Here is a 15,600-nt window from a genome sequence, read left to right on the forward strand (position 1 = left end):
AACAAAGGAGGTTAGAAGAAGCTATTATATTGGGAGAGCGAGAAAGGCGGAGGATGCCGTTCCGTTGGGAAGGTATTTCTGGCGGGTGAAAACGGTGAAGAGAAGCCCCGGTGGAAGTCCTTACGGGAACAAATAGATGTACTGGTCAGAATAATGTTGAATACTCGGAAAAGAAAGAGTGTGAAAGTAAGGAAAGAAAAAGCTACAGAGGACTATGACACGAAACCATTGGTACCAAACCGCGCCTTGACTGACCCTGACTGACTTTTGTGTTTGACATGACTTGTCTGTGTGTGTGTTCATAGTTTGTTTTGTGGTGTATGTCCGTCTGGCCATTTTGTGTTGTTTAGAAGTTGCAAGTCCTTGAGAGTGGCTTAAATGGGGATATAAAAGCTGGGGGAGGTTTTGTTTTGGCTTTTCCAAACCTTTTGTTTTCCTGACAGTTGGGGTGTGAGAGGAGTCTTCAAATACCACCTCGTTTAGCATCCTTATCAGATCCAACCTGGCTTTTGTTCCTGTTTGACAAACAACTGGCTTTAGAAAGTCACCAACCTGAAGCATTAATTATTTAAATCCTTTCAAGAAATCTATTTCTTTTCTTTCTGAGGTGCCTCATATAAAATGTGATATATCCATTTGGTTTTTGTTTTTGTTGCATTGAAAAGTTTTTGTGGTGTATTTTTAACGTTAACTTGATCCTGTCCTCACTTCTTTTAGGATTCCCCTAAACCGAAGGATTTCCTGTCCCTATTTCATTTTCTGAACTGTTAAGCAAAGCTCTGTTATGTCCAACGCCACAGTTGCAATATTTTTAATTTTACCTATTCTGTTTTTCTTTCTGTTACTGGGATTTTTTTTAAAGAATAACTGGTGGGAACAAACTGCCTACCCACTTCACACCTTGGGGGGATGGGGGGTTGCCTTGAGAGTAACGGGGACCGTGTAAACCACAGTTATGTTGTTTTAAGCTGTTGTTTTTCTTTCCGTTAGAAGACACCCATTGGTTTATTTGTTTTTATGTTGACTTTCCTCTGTGTTAAATTGAACTTTTGTTTTTCAACACTAAGGTGTGAATTTGATGATGTTGTTCTTTTTTTTAAAGAGGGTATTAATTTCTTTGACAATTTCTTGTGTGGAGGACGGTTACATTTTATTTGAATATGAATGAAACCTACTGAGTCATGTGTTTTAAAGGTCTATGCTATGGCCATGTTTATGTTATTTTTTACCATGAGTTTAAACCTCCTCATAAGACTCATTTTTGGTTTGATTTATTTGGTTTTAACTGATTACATCAATTTATTTGTATTGTTAATTGAACATTTCTTTTCTTTGAACCCCCCCCTCTTTTTGGGGCCTTGAAAAGGGGCTTCTTGTTGTTTCATTTGGTTAAGGTGGGGGGCATTTGTTTTTTGTCTTCAAACAGCTCATTGTTTCAATGATTTACAAGATACATTATGATTTTATTAATTTAGGTTTTATTTGAACGTTCAGGGTCTGAGACAACTATCTTTATCATCCCTCATCTGTTTTAGTTTTAAAGAGAATTTATTTCAGATAAGTACAACAGTACAGACTTCGGAACATTTGTGGACAGCTTGTATGGAATGAAAGTCCGATTCATTCGACTACATGAAATTGTTTTTGGTTTACTAACAACTAACATACAAACTGATCATATCATACTTTCATTTTTTTTCTCTTCTCCTTCATGGTTAAATGGGTTGACACAATGTGTTCTGTTCTTGTGTAAAAAGAGGGGTAGTGGGAATGAGGAATTGAAATCTAGAATGGTTGTGAGCCTTCTTCTGTACAGTTTTCTTTGATTTTTTTACTTCATAAGAAACAAACGGATACCAACTTAGATCATAGCGGAAGTATCTGAAGAACACTGAATCAAGTTGACTACGAATCTTCAGAATCCTAGAATGACAGTGTTTTCAGTGTTGTGCAGTTTCTCTCTGAAAGTTTTTCCCTCCAGATATTGTCACCACCTGCTCCTCCCCCTCCTCCAGACGGGCTGAGTAACACCCCCACTTCCGTGGTACCGGGTCAAGGGGCCCGGGGTATGCTCCACGGGAAGACAACCTCCCGCCTGGACAGAACTAAGAGCAACCCGCCACATAACGTGGCTGTAGGAGCTGTGTCTGTGTAAGGGTGGTCTCCATGGTGTCCCGGTTAGCTTCCGGGTGAGAGAGGAGGTGAGGGTGGCCTGCTCCTGGCCCAGCCAATCCTCCACACATGAAGACCCCTCTGGTTGTCTAGATGAGACTAGCACCAACTAGCTAGCTCTGGAGACCATAGAATTGGGTTTGGCTTTGAGAGTCCGAAATTGCCTTGCCTCTGTGGAGTCTGTAACCAGTGACAACTTTGAACGTTTAACTGCAGCTGAGTCCACCATCAAAATGGTCCGAACCCAAAAACCTGTCTCTGCAGGACCGAATCGACGACCTCGAGAACCGATCTCGGAGGGTCAATCTCCATGTACTGAACATTTTTGAAGGCAGTGAGGCCGGTAGAGATCCGGTGCAGTTCATGTCGGAGATGCTGATGCAAATAATGGGTCCTGATGTCTTTTACTCGCCTAGCCGAAGCAGCATCACTTTTCCTGGGTGTCCTGCTACTCCTCACCTGCTGCATTGTGTCCATACTTCGGCGTTTGATACACGGCCTTATTGCTACTCAGCTCGTGTATTATCACCTCCTTGCCCAACAGGACGGGGACCTTGTTTCATCTTCCCCCTCTCCACCACTGATTTTCCTCGCCCCCCCACAAGGACTTCAGTTCTGAATCCTCCTACACCTCCTCCAATGACAGCGACTCCCCCGTCTGAATGATACTTTATGACGAACACTGGTTAACCCTTTCGATTCCGGTTGTTCTCATGGCTGTTTCTCATTTCTGTATATGCATGTTATGTGTGCTGATTGGTATTATTTCTATGTTACCTTTGGGTGTTCAATGATGAACAAAAGGGGGGAATTGTGGAGTACAAATAGTACTCCATGTGCACTCCGTAGGTACTCTGTAGTTTTCCACTTCTCTGTGTGTATGAAACTTCCCATTCACTGCAGACGACAAATGGTCACTAACACATGAGGGCCTCCCCAGCCTTGGGCAGTAAAGATAACTAGGGGTCACTAAAACATGAGGGCCACTCCGGCCTGGGGCAGTAAAAGAGTAAATCTACAGACACTCACTAGGCACAGAACATGACTGATGTTTTCCTGCATTCCTTTGTAAGACAACACCTTGGTTAATGCAGGAAACATAGGGTATGACACGACGGACTGTGCTATAAAAAACCCTATCTCCAGTATAGGGGCGGAGCTTATCCTCACAGACTGACATCTGTGATTATATGACTCTCCATCTGCAGATGCATTAGAGATTTTCTGTTTGCTCCAATATTTGTCCAATGATTGTTCGTCCCAGAGGTTGCTGGAGCAAGAGCCTATTGATAGGATAAGAAAATCCACAATTTGGTGTCAGAAGTGGGATCTCACGTCGCTCGCCAAACGGACAACCGGCGGACTGATCTTCTCGGGACAAGAACATAGTTACCGATCTCCCAATAACCTAAGAAAGGGAGAGGCGGGTGGTCCGTTTGGTCGGTGTCGCCGAGATTCCTCAGCAAAACCCTGGGAGATTCGTCGCACGCGTAAGATCATTTAAAAACGCGCATGAGGTCGTGCACTGACAATAATGCGGCTGTTTACCCTCGGTCTCGCACTAATAAGAGTGCTGGTAGGATTAAGTGAAAAAAAAGAAGAAAAAACAAGGGGAAAAAAAGGGTAACCATATACTCAGACTCGGAATAGGGCATGTAGGGGCTGTTCAGATGAATCGAAATCTTTGCCATTGGTGGCATCCTTTTTTGACCGACATGACTAAATACCACGTCAAGAGTTGCCCCATTTGCACTCAGTATAATCCACGCCCCACCATAAAACCTGAGATGGGGGGATTTCCCCTGATCTCTTGTCCAGGACAAGAGGTGGTATTGGATTATATGGATATGGGGGAAGCCAAGAGGGTGAAAGGACACCAGTATTTGTTGGTGTGTGTGGATCAGTTGACAGGGTGGCCGGAGGCATGGCCGGCAAAAAAGGACGATAGCGCCACTGTTATAAAATGCTTGATTAACCATTACATTCCTCGACATGGATTCCCCTCCAAAATCCGCTCTGACAACGGATCTTATTTAAAGGGGGCCGACCTCAGAAAGGTCGAGAGCCTAGTAGGACTGAAACATGCCTTTGGGACCGTATACCATCCACAGTCCCGGGGCAAGGTAGAAAGAATGAATCACAACCTCAAAAACTGGCTAAGATTTGCACTCAAACTAAAATGAATTGGGTTGAGGCCCTTCCCTTGGCATTAATGACGATTAGGTCAGTCAATCAGGGGACCGGGTTCACCCCATATGAATTAATGACGGGGCGACAGTTTCCGGGGCCAGGGGCGGCCCCAACGGAGGGACTAGAGTCAGTGGGGGGAACTAAAAGCACATGTTTTAAAGAATTACAGGCTTTGGTTTCAGATTTCTCCCGACAGGTTGGCGAAAGACGCACGCCAGCACCGGAATCCACCCTCCCCCAGGCGCGGTGGATCCTGTTGCGACCCATTAAGCGGAAGTGGGCGGAGCCCCGGTGGACCGGACCCTACGAGGTGGTAGAGAGGACGTCTCACGCAGTCCGGCTGAAAGGGAAAGGAGAAGTCTGGTACCACTGGAGCCAGTGTGCTGTCGCGGAGGAGCCCGGACGGGCCCTAGACGCTATACCAGAGGGCCTACAGGAGGCAACGTCCCCCCAGGAAGAGAGACCAGATTCCAGCGAAACACCAAACCACACTGTTAGCTTGGAACAGGGTGAAAGTGCTGGTAACCTCTCCCCTAGGTCATAGAGGAACCCGGCCGGACGATCACATACCTGGCTAGAAGAAGCTGATTCGGGAGGAACGGTCCAGCAGATCGGCGACCCAGCAGCCTGCGTTCCCTGGTAAACCGGCTCATCATCACGGCTATCGAGCATAAAAACGGGGAACTACCACCCCCTATGATGCCCCTGTTTGTCCTGAACCCCTTGGATCAGAAGTTAGAAGCCTTTTAGTGATCTCCTTAGAGGAGATCAAAAGGGGGAATTGTTGAGTGATATTAAATATAATCCGAGTGTATTTTGTATTACTCTGTATGTAACCAATGTACACTACCGTTCAAAAGTTTGGGATCACCCAAACAATTTTGTGTTTTCCATGAAAAGTCACACTTATTCACCACCATATGTTGTGAAATGAATAGAAAATAGAGTCAAGACATTGACAAGGTTAGAAATAATGATTTGTATTTGAAATAAGATTTTTTTTACATCAAACTTTGCTTTCGTCAAAGAATCCTCCATTTGCAGCAATTACAGCATTGCAGACCTTTGGCATTCTAGCTGTTAATTTGTTGAGGTAATCTGGAGAAATTGCACCCCACGCTTCCAGAAGCAGCTCCCACAAGTTGGATTGGTTGGATGGGCACTTCTTTGAGCAGATTGAGTTTCTGGAGCATCACATTTGTGGGGTCAATTAAACGCTCAAAATGGCCAGAAAAAGAGAACTTTCATCTGAAACTCGACAGTCTATTCTTGTTCTTAGAAATGAAGGCTATTCAATGCGAGAAATTGCTAAGAAATTGAAGATTTCCTACACCGGTGTGTACTACTCCCTTCAGAGGACAGCACAAACAGGCTCTAACCAGAGTAGAAAAAGAAGTGGGAGGCCGCGTTTCACAACTGAGCAAGAAGATAAGTACATTAGAGTCTCTAGTTTGAGAAACAGACGCCTCACAGGTCCCCAACTGGCATCTTCATTAAATAGTACCTGTTAGAGCCTGTTTGTGCTGTCCTCTGAAGGGAGTAGTACACACCGGTGTAGGAAATCTTCAATTTCTTAGCAATTTCTCGCATGGAATAGCCTTCATTTCTAAGAACAAGAATAGACTGTCGAGTTTCAGATGAAAGTTCTCTTTTTCTGGCCATTTTGAGCGTTTAATTGACCCCACAAATGTGATGCTCCAGAAACTCAATCTGCTCAAAGAAGTGCCCATCCAACCAATCCAACTTGTGGGAGCTGCTTCTGGAAGCGTGGGGTGCAATTTCTCCAGATTACCTCAACAAATTAACAGCTAGAATGCCAAAGGTCTGCAATGCTGTAATTGCTGCAAATGGAGGATTCTTTAACGAAAGCAAAGTTTGATGTAAAAAAAATCTTATTTCAAATACAAATCATTATTTCTAACCTTGTCAATGTCTTGACTCTATTTTCTATTCATTTCACAACATATGGTGGTGAATAAGTGTGACTTTTCATGGAAAACACGAAATTGTTTGGGTGATCCCAAACTTTTGAAGGGTAGTGTATATAACCAGAACAGAGGGTGAAGAAGACACCTTCATGTAGACAAATACACTCACTGGCCACTTTATTAGGTACACCTTGCTAGTACCGGGTTGGACCCCCTTTTGCCTTCAGAACTGCCTTAATCCTTCGTGGCATAGATTCAACAAGGTACTGGAAACATTCCTCAGAGAGTTTGGTCCATATTGACATGATAGCATCACGCAGTTGCTGCAGATTTGTCGGCTGCACATCCATGATGTGAATCTCCCGGTCCACCACATCCAAAAGGTGCTCTATTGGATTGAGATCTGGTGACTGTGGAGGCCATTTGAGTACAGTGAACTCATTGTCATGTTCAAGAAACCAATCTGAGATCATTCGAGCTTTATGAAATGGCGCGTTATCCTGCTGGAAGTAGCCATCAGAAGATGGGAACACTGTGGTCATAAAGGGATGGACATGGTCAGCAACAATACTCAGGTAGGCTGTGGCGTTGACACGATGCTCAGTTGGTACTAGGGGGCCCAAAGTGTGCCAAGAAAATATCCCCCACACCATTACACCACCACCACCAGCCTGAACCGTTGATACAAGGCAGGATGGATCCATGCTTTCATGTTGTTGACGCCAAATTCTGACCCTACCATCTGAATGTCGCAGCAGAAATCGAGACTCATCAGACCAGGCAACGTTTTTCCAATCTTCTATTGTCCAATTTTGGTGAGCCTGTGCGAATTGTAGCCTCAGTTTCCTGTTCTTAGCTGACAGGAGTGGCACCCGGTGTGGTCTTCTGCTGCTGTAGCCCATCTGCCTCAAGGTTCGACCTGTTGTGCGTTCAGAGATGCTCTTCTGCATACCTCGGTTGTAATGAGTGGTTATTTGAGTTACTGTTGCCTTTCTATCAGCTCGAACCAGTCTGGCCATTCTCCTCTGAACTCTGGCATCAACAAGGCATTTTCGCCCACAGAACTGCCGCTCACTGGATATTTTCTCTTTTTCGGACCGTTCTCTGTAAACCCTACAGATGGTTGTGCGTGAAAATCCCAGTAGATCAGCAGTTTCTGAAATACTCAGACCAGCCCGTCTGGCACCAACAACCATGCCACGTTCAAAGTCACTTATATCACCTTTCTTCCCCATTCTGATGCTCGGTTTGAACTGCAGCAGATAGTCTTGACCATGTCTACATGCCTAAATGCATTGAGTTGCTGCCATGTGATTGGCTGATTAGAAATTTGCATTAGCAAGCAGTTGGACAGGTGTGCCTAATAAAGTGGCCGGTGAGTGTATATTGCAGGCCTTCCACAAGAATGTGGGTAGGGGAGGGGGTTGCCCCCCCCCCTGGGGCCTTGGGAGAGACACCGTGTCTGGTACGAGGAGGACCCCCTGCTAAGATCAGTAGGTTGAAACAGGATGAGCACTTCTTAAAGCTCAACCACCAAAAGGTTCTATTGATAGGATAATCAAGACCAGAGGTGTCGTAAAGGAGAAGCAGCGGGGTCTATATAACCCACCAGGACACACAAAGAAGTCAGACACACACGACGGATTGGCAGTGTGTCTCCAGATCTGTACTCAATACATTTATTTTAATCTCCTAAAACGTGGTGGCTGTTTTCTTCACATCAACGGACCCGGGGACGAGGACCACGAAGGTGATTTCTCAACAATAATTAGGTTATTGTATATAAATTCAGCTTTTCAGTTCCCCGTTAAAACACCAAGTTTTATATTTTCATAGCTTAACTGCAGCATAATTAGATTATTATTCGCTATCCAAGTTTGTAATGCATCCCAAAAGGTACTCGTGACCTCGCAGTCAAAGAACAGGTGTTCTGCTGTTTCAATGTCTGATCCACAGAAACCAGAATTGTTCGAATCAAAATTGAAGCTATGAAGCAGGAAATCATTACTTGGGTAGATGTCATTAATTGTCTTGAAATGCACTTCTTTTGCTTTGGGTGGGATAGGAAAAGAAAGATATCTGGTCCTTATCTTGATTATAGAGCTTCTAGTGTAATCTTGAAATTTGTGTTTCCTCTTCAAGGGTGAGGGAAAACAGACTGTAGTAAAAATCTATTACTGCATTTTATATCTAAAAAAATCTAATCTGGCTATAACTAATGGGGGAATCTTTGGTATAACAATAGAATACATCAACATGCCTTTGATTAAAAGGATCATTGCCTGTGGGATTGCTTTCATTACATTATTATATTGTCGGTGCAAATCAGATCATATTTTTGAATGAAAACATCATATCGTAGCAGATTTCCACTATCGTCCATTAAATCTTGAATCGACCAGATACCCTTCTCCATCCAATCTTTATAAGAAAAAGATTTTATTTTAATTAAGAGGCATCTATTGTTCCAAATTGGCATATTGTGCGGGGTAAAGTTATGTTTGTATACTAGCTTCCAATAACGAAGGACTTGCTGATGAAATGCAGACAACTTAATGGGTAGTTTAGAAATCTCAAAGTCACATCTTAACAAAAAAATGTATACCACCGAAATTCTTAAATATTTTAGAAGGAAGTGTCTGAATGTAATATAGTAAGCCTATGTTCCTTGAGCAATTGTACCCGGGCATAGCTCAGTCGGTAGAGCTCTCGCCTATGGATCGCAAGGTCGTGAGTTCGATCCCGGGTGCCGCCAACTCAGCGTATGAGTAGCACATTGTGCGAGAAGTGCTGGGAGCTGAGGATAGGGGTGTGTTCCGTCCTCAGCAGTCCATCTCCCAGAGGTCTAGCGCATTGTACCAGGGATAGACTCCTGCGAAAGCTGGCTGATACCGACAATAGGCCAATTCCGACCCACTTCTTCTATGTTCCCTAGAAAGCCGTCATTCCCATCATAAACACACCAGCTTATTGGGAAAAGCATCCGACAGATATTAGATAGAAACCATCTGCTCAGTAAGGCCCTTTAAGCATCATAATTGTAATGATAATAATAATAATAATAATAATAACATAATAATAATGATAATAATAATAATAGCCTAATAATAATAATAATAATGATGATGATGATGATGATGATGATGATAATAATAACAATATAGCCTTATATTAGAAATGCTAAAAATTGGATAATTGAAATATTTATAATTATAAAGTAGGCTAATATAGCATGGTAATAACAATAAAATAACAATATCTGCCTGGTCTTTTAAGATTCTAAGATGCTGTATGCTACAGAAATAACGGGACATAGGCCTAGGCTAATGAATACGCCTTTTTGACAAAATATGAATGAAAGGCTAATCAACAACGCTAAAGCTGAATCACAAAACACAGATTGCTCGAAAAATAATTTATAAATAGCCAAATGCACACATGATTTCGAGTTTGGAAATATTTAAAACTTGTCGTGGATGTGTGGTCATCTGCACGCAAGTTTCCTGGCGTTCTAAACCACATGATCAAAATTCACCAATGTCTAAACCGCCCGCCAACTTGCAACAATTTGCAACAATCGGTTGTTATCGGCGATAACTCGTGGACTCACTGTCATGTGCTTACTAGCCTACAAGAAGACAAACAATGGCGATAGCTATGGATGGTGATCGAGGGGGCAAAGTGTTGGTACATGAGAACTTCAGATATCAGAAGCACCGCACCAATCAAGACACCATTAGATGGAGGTGCTGGAGGTGGAACTGTAGAGTGCCACTGATCACAAATAGATTGAAGTGGAGGACGTCGATGCTAACATTTTTGTGCACGATGTTGGGGAACACGTGCATCCCCCTGACGGAGAAATGGTGCACCGTGCAGAATTCCGACAGGGGGTGATTGCAGAAGTTGCGAGGGAGCCAACAGTCCCAATCAGAAGGATCTATAATGCGCAAAGGGTCCTGCAGCGTCGGCAATGTCAAATCCAGGGTTTTAGCCCCTCTTTGTTGAGTAGCCTAATGGACTAGGACTACTCATTTTGCTTTTTTGAAGAAAAAAGCCTTAACGTTAGGCTAGTTAGGCCTTGGAGATTTTTGTTTTAGACCATGCCTTTTCTGGGGGGCTTCTGCCATAGACCAACCCTTTTTCAGCCAAGCTTTTACTAGAAGCCTTTTGTTATTAATAGCCTATTATCAGTGTTACTATTGATAGTATTATGCCTGTAATTGTTATTTGTTATTAGGGCTCTTTTATAATTAGGCTATTATTATTATTATTATTATTATTATCATCATTATTATTAGGCTGATGTTATTATTATTATTATTTATTATTACTATTATTATTATTATTATTACTATTACTATTATTATTATTATTATTATTAAAGAAGAACATCAAAGGATGTAAGGTAGCACTCATCAAATGAAAAAAAAAGACACAATTCTCTATTTTACCATTTCATTGTTTGGCATCAGTCATTAACTTGGCCGGATGGTCTTCTTCAGAAACCTTAATGACTGATGCCAAACAATAAAATGGTGAAATAGAGGACTGCCTCTGTTATTTTTTTTTACCATTTGGTGAGTGTTACCTTACATCCTTTGATGTTCGTCTTTGATTCATGTTTTTGGTTTAGCACGTCCACAAGCCTTTAGTTTTTTGAGAAGCACATATTATTATTATTAGGAACCCAGCCACTGAGGATGCACAAGCCAGTGCATCCTTAGTGCCGGTCCCAAGCCCGGACAAATGGGGAGGGTTGCGTCAGGAAGGGCATCCGGCGTAAAATCTTTGCCAAATCAAATATGCGGATCATAAATAAGACTTACATACCGGATCGGTCGAGGCCCGGGTTACCAACGACCGCCACGGGACTGTTAACCAGCAGGGTGTTGGTGGAAACTATGCTACTGTTGGGCAAAGGAGAAGGAGAGGGGGAAAGCATGTCCAGAGGCAGCTAGAGAGGAGGAAGGGTAGGCATGTGGAGGTGAGAGTTGGAACTTTGAATGTTGGCACTATGACTGGTAAAGGGAGAGAGCTGGCTGACATGATGGAAAGAAGAAAGGTAGGCATACTGTGTGTGCAAGAGACCAGGTGGAAAGGGAGTAAGGCCAGGAGTATCGGAGGTGGGTTCAAACTCTTCTACCATGGTGTGACTGGGAGGAGTAATGGGGTAGGGGTAATTCTGAAGGAAGAGTATGTCAAGAGCGTGCTGGAGGTGAAGAGAGTGTCAGACAGAGTGATGAGTATGAAGCTTGAAATTGAAGGTCTATTGCTGAATGTTATCAGCGCATATGCCCCGCAAGTTGGGTGTGAGATGGATGAAAAAGAAGAATTCTGGAGTGAGTTGGACGACATGGTGGAGAGGGTACCCAAGGAGGAGAGAGTGGTGATTGGAGCGGACTTCAATGGACATGTTGGTGAAGGGAACAGAGGTGATGAGGAGGTGATGGGAAGGTATGGAGTCAAGAAGAGAAATGTGGAAGGACAGATGGTGGTCGATTTTGCGAAAAGGATGGAAATGGCTGTGGTGAATACATATTTCAAGAAGAGGGAGGAACACAGGGTGACGTACAAGAGTGGAGGAAAGTGCACACAGGTGGACTATATCTTATGTAGAAGGCGCCATCTAAAAGGGATTGGAGACTGCAAGGTGGTGACAGGGGAGAACGTAGCTAGGCAGCATCAGATGGTGGTCTGTAGGATGACTTTGGAGACCAAGAAGAGGAAGCGAGTGAAGACACAGCAGAAGATCAAATGGTGGAAGTTCAAGAAGGAAGACTGTTGTGTGGAGTTCAGGCAGGAGTTAAGACAGGCACTGGGTGGTAGTGAAGAGTTGCCAGATGGCTGGAAAACCACTGCAGAAATAGTGAGGGAGACAGCTAGGAAGGTACTTGGTGTGTCATCAGGACAGAGGAAGGAAGACAAGGAGACTTGGTGGTGGAATGAGGAAGTACAGTAAATTATACAGAGGAAAAGGTTGGCAAAGAAGAAGTGGGATAGTAAGAGAGATGAAGAAAGTAGACAGGAGTACAAGGAGATGCAGCGTAAAGCAAAGAGAGAGGTGGCAAAGGCAAAGGAAAAGGCGTATGGTGAGTTGTATGACAGATTAGACACTAAGGAAGGAGAAAAGGACTTGTACCGATTGGCTAGACAGAGGGACCAAGCTGCAAAGGATGTGCAGCAAGTTAGGGCGATCAAGGATAGAGATGGAAATGTGCTGACAAGCGAGGAGAGTGTGCTAAGAAGGTGGAAGGAATACTTTGAGAGGCTGATGAATGAAGAAAATGAGAGAGAGAGAAGGTTGGATGATGTAGGGATAGTGAATCAGGAAGTTCAGCGGATTAGCAAGGAGGAAGTGAGGGCAGCTATGAAGAGGATGAAGAGTGGAAAGACAGTTGGTCCTGATGACATACCTGTGGAGGCATGGAGATGTTTAGGAGAGATGGCAGTGGAGTTTTTAACTAGATTGTTTAACACAATCCTTGAAAGTGAGAGGATGCCTGAGGAGTGGAGAAGAAGCATACTGGTACCGATTTTCAAGAACAAGGACGATGTGCAGAACTGTAACAACTACAGAGGTATAAAGTTGATCAGCCACAGCATGAAGATTTGGGAAAGAGTAATAGAAGCTATGTTAAGAGGAGAGGTGACGATCAGCGAGCAGCAGTATGGTTTCATGCCACGAAAGAGCACCACAGATGCGATGTTTGCTTTGAGAATGTTGATTGAGAAGTATAGAGAAGGCCAGAAAGAGTTGCATTGTGTCTTTGTAGATTTAGAGAAAGCTTATGACAGAGTGCCGAGAGAGGAGGTGTGGTATTGTATGAGGAAGTCAGGAGTTGCAGAGAAGTATGTAGGAGTGGTGCAGGATACGTATTAGGGAAGTGTGACAATGGTGAGGTGTGCGGTTGGAATGACAGATGGGTTCAAGGTGGAGGTGGGATTACATCAAGGATCGGCTCTGAGCCCTTTCTTGTTTGCAATGGTGATGGACAGGTTGACGGACAAGATCAGGCAGGAGTCTCCATGGACGATTATGTTCGCGGATGACATTGTGATCTGTAGCGAGAGTAGGGTGCAGGTTGAGGAGAGCCTGGAGAGGTGGAGGTATGCACTGGAGAGAAGAGGAATGAAAGTCAGTAGGAGCAAGACGGAATACCAATGAGAGAGAGGACAGTGGATTGGTCAGGATGCAAGGAGTGGAGGTGACAAAGGCATTTGAGTTTAAATACTTGGGGTCAACTGTCCAAAGTAACGGGGAGTGCAGTAGAGAGGTGAAAAAGAGAGTGCAGGCAGGTTGGAGTGGGTGGAGAAGTGTGTCAGGAGTGATTTGTGACAGAAGGGTATCAGCAAGAGTTAAAGGGAAAGTTTACAAGATGGTTGTGAGACCAGCTATGTTATATGGTTTGGAGACAGTGGCACTGACGAAAAGACAGGAGGCAGAGCTGGAGGTGGCAGAGTTGAAGATGCTAAGATTTTCACTGGGAGTAACGAAGAAGGACAGGATTAGGAACGATTATATTAGAGGGACCGCTCAGGTTGGACGGTTTGGAGACAAAGCAAGAGAGGCAAGATTGAGATGGCTTGGACATGTGTGGAGGAGAGATGCTCAGTATATTGGGAGAAGGATGCTGAATATGGAGCTGCCAGGGAAGAGGAGAAGAGGAAGGCCAAAGAGGAGGTTTATGGATGTGGTGAGGGAAGACATGCAGGTGGCTGGTGTGACAGAGGAAGACGCAGAAGACAGGAAGAAATGGAAACGGATGATCCGCTGTGGCGACCCCTAACGGGAGCAGCCGAAAGTAGTAGTAGTAGATATTATTATTATTAGCCAATTAGCCTATTGTGTAAGGTAGGCGGCCCCCGTTGATGGATACTTTGTGCTGGTCCTAAATTCCAAGTCCTGGTCTAAGTTCTCTGCCTAAAAAGTTCATCATTAAAGTCTTTTTGAAAGAAAGTCTGCCAAGTCATTTAATATGGAAAACGAACTGCAAAGTAACAAGAAAGTGGCTGAAGTGTCCAGTGCTGTGCAAACTGATCTTTGAGCGAAGGTGGAAATGGCTAGGTTATACTGGTAGGCGGGCCTACTGCAAGACAAACTTGCGTTGATTGCCGACTGTCCATGCTGAGCCAGAGAGCCAACTAACTAGGCCTACTGCAGTAAATATTGGTAAGAAATAACAATAAAGCAAATTACAGCCTCCTCTAGGCTGAATTTGGATACGCACTCAAGGTGGCCTGCGATATACAACAGCCAACAATGGTAATACGGCCTAATTTAATCAGCGGAGGAATAGATTGTCGTAGCCTACAACTCAGCCATGACCCCAGTTTTTATTATTTTGGACCCGTTAAGGAAATAATTTGCAAAAAGGGTTCTATGTTCCCCGGTTTGTTCCTCGATTGGCAATAGCGGGGAATATAGGACCCTTTATTTGGAAAAAGGTCCTATGTTCCCCTGGAAACAGCGGGGAATATAGGACCCTTTTTCCAAAAGAGGGTTCTATGTTCCCCGGTGTCTATTGCAACCGGGATTATAGGACCTTTTTAGGGGAAAACGGGGAATATGGGACCCTTTTTTTTTCGAAAGGGTCCTATAGGACCCGGGGACTATAGGCACGGCCCCGGCTCCACACTAGAGAGTTTCAGTCTCATACAGGGGGCTACATCGATCTTGTTCCTCTGCTTGGTTTTCAAACCAACCAGTGTGGAGAACACAACTTCACAGTTGTAGGTGGTTGAAAACGGCATTAACACTTGCAAAGCAGACTCAGCCAGCTCAGGATGTTCAGGTTGGACGAGAACCCAGAAGTCTGTCAAGCATTTTTCTCTGAACGCCATTCTCAGTGTTCCATCTGATGCAATGTCCACAAGACTATCCACCTTCCGTGCTGATAGTTTGGAACTGACGCGCTCAATGTGAGGTTGGTCTCCAAATGGATTTCTGATCCATTCAAGGTCCACATCCAATTCTGGAAAGTATCTTCCCAATTGCGTGTGAATGCCTTGCAAATGTTCCTTGAAGGCTGCAAGTGTGTTGCTATCCAGAACCTCTTCAGCTTCGAGGACAAAATCGGCTAGAGTTGGGAAACAGTCAAACTCCTGGCGATCAAGACGCGCGCACCACAGATCCATTTTGATGCGAGTGGCTTTAACTTTGTCCTGCACTGTAAAAACCGTGACCGCTTTTCCTTGCAGTGCTAAATTCAGGTTATTAAGCGTGCTGAACACATCAGCAAGAAAGGCTAGTTTTGCGAGCCATTGAAAGTCATGCATTCTGCCATAAAGTTCATCAGTTTGATGCAAA

Source organism: Lampris incognitus, chromosome 10 (genome assembly GCF_029633865.1).
Source record: "Lampris incognitus isolate fLamInc1 chromosome 10, fLamInc1.hap2, whole genome shotgun sequence".
Lineage (NCBI taxonomy): Eukaryota > Metazoa > Chordata > Actinopteri > Lampriformes > Lampridae > Lampris > Lampris incognitus.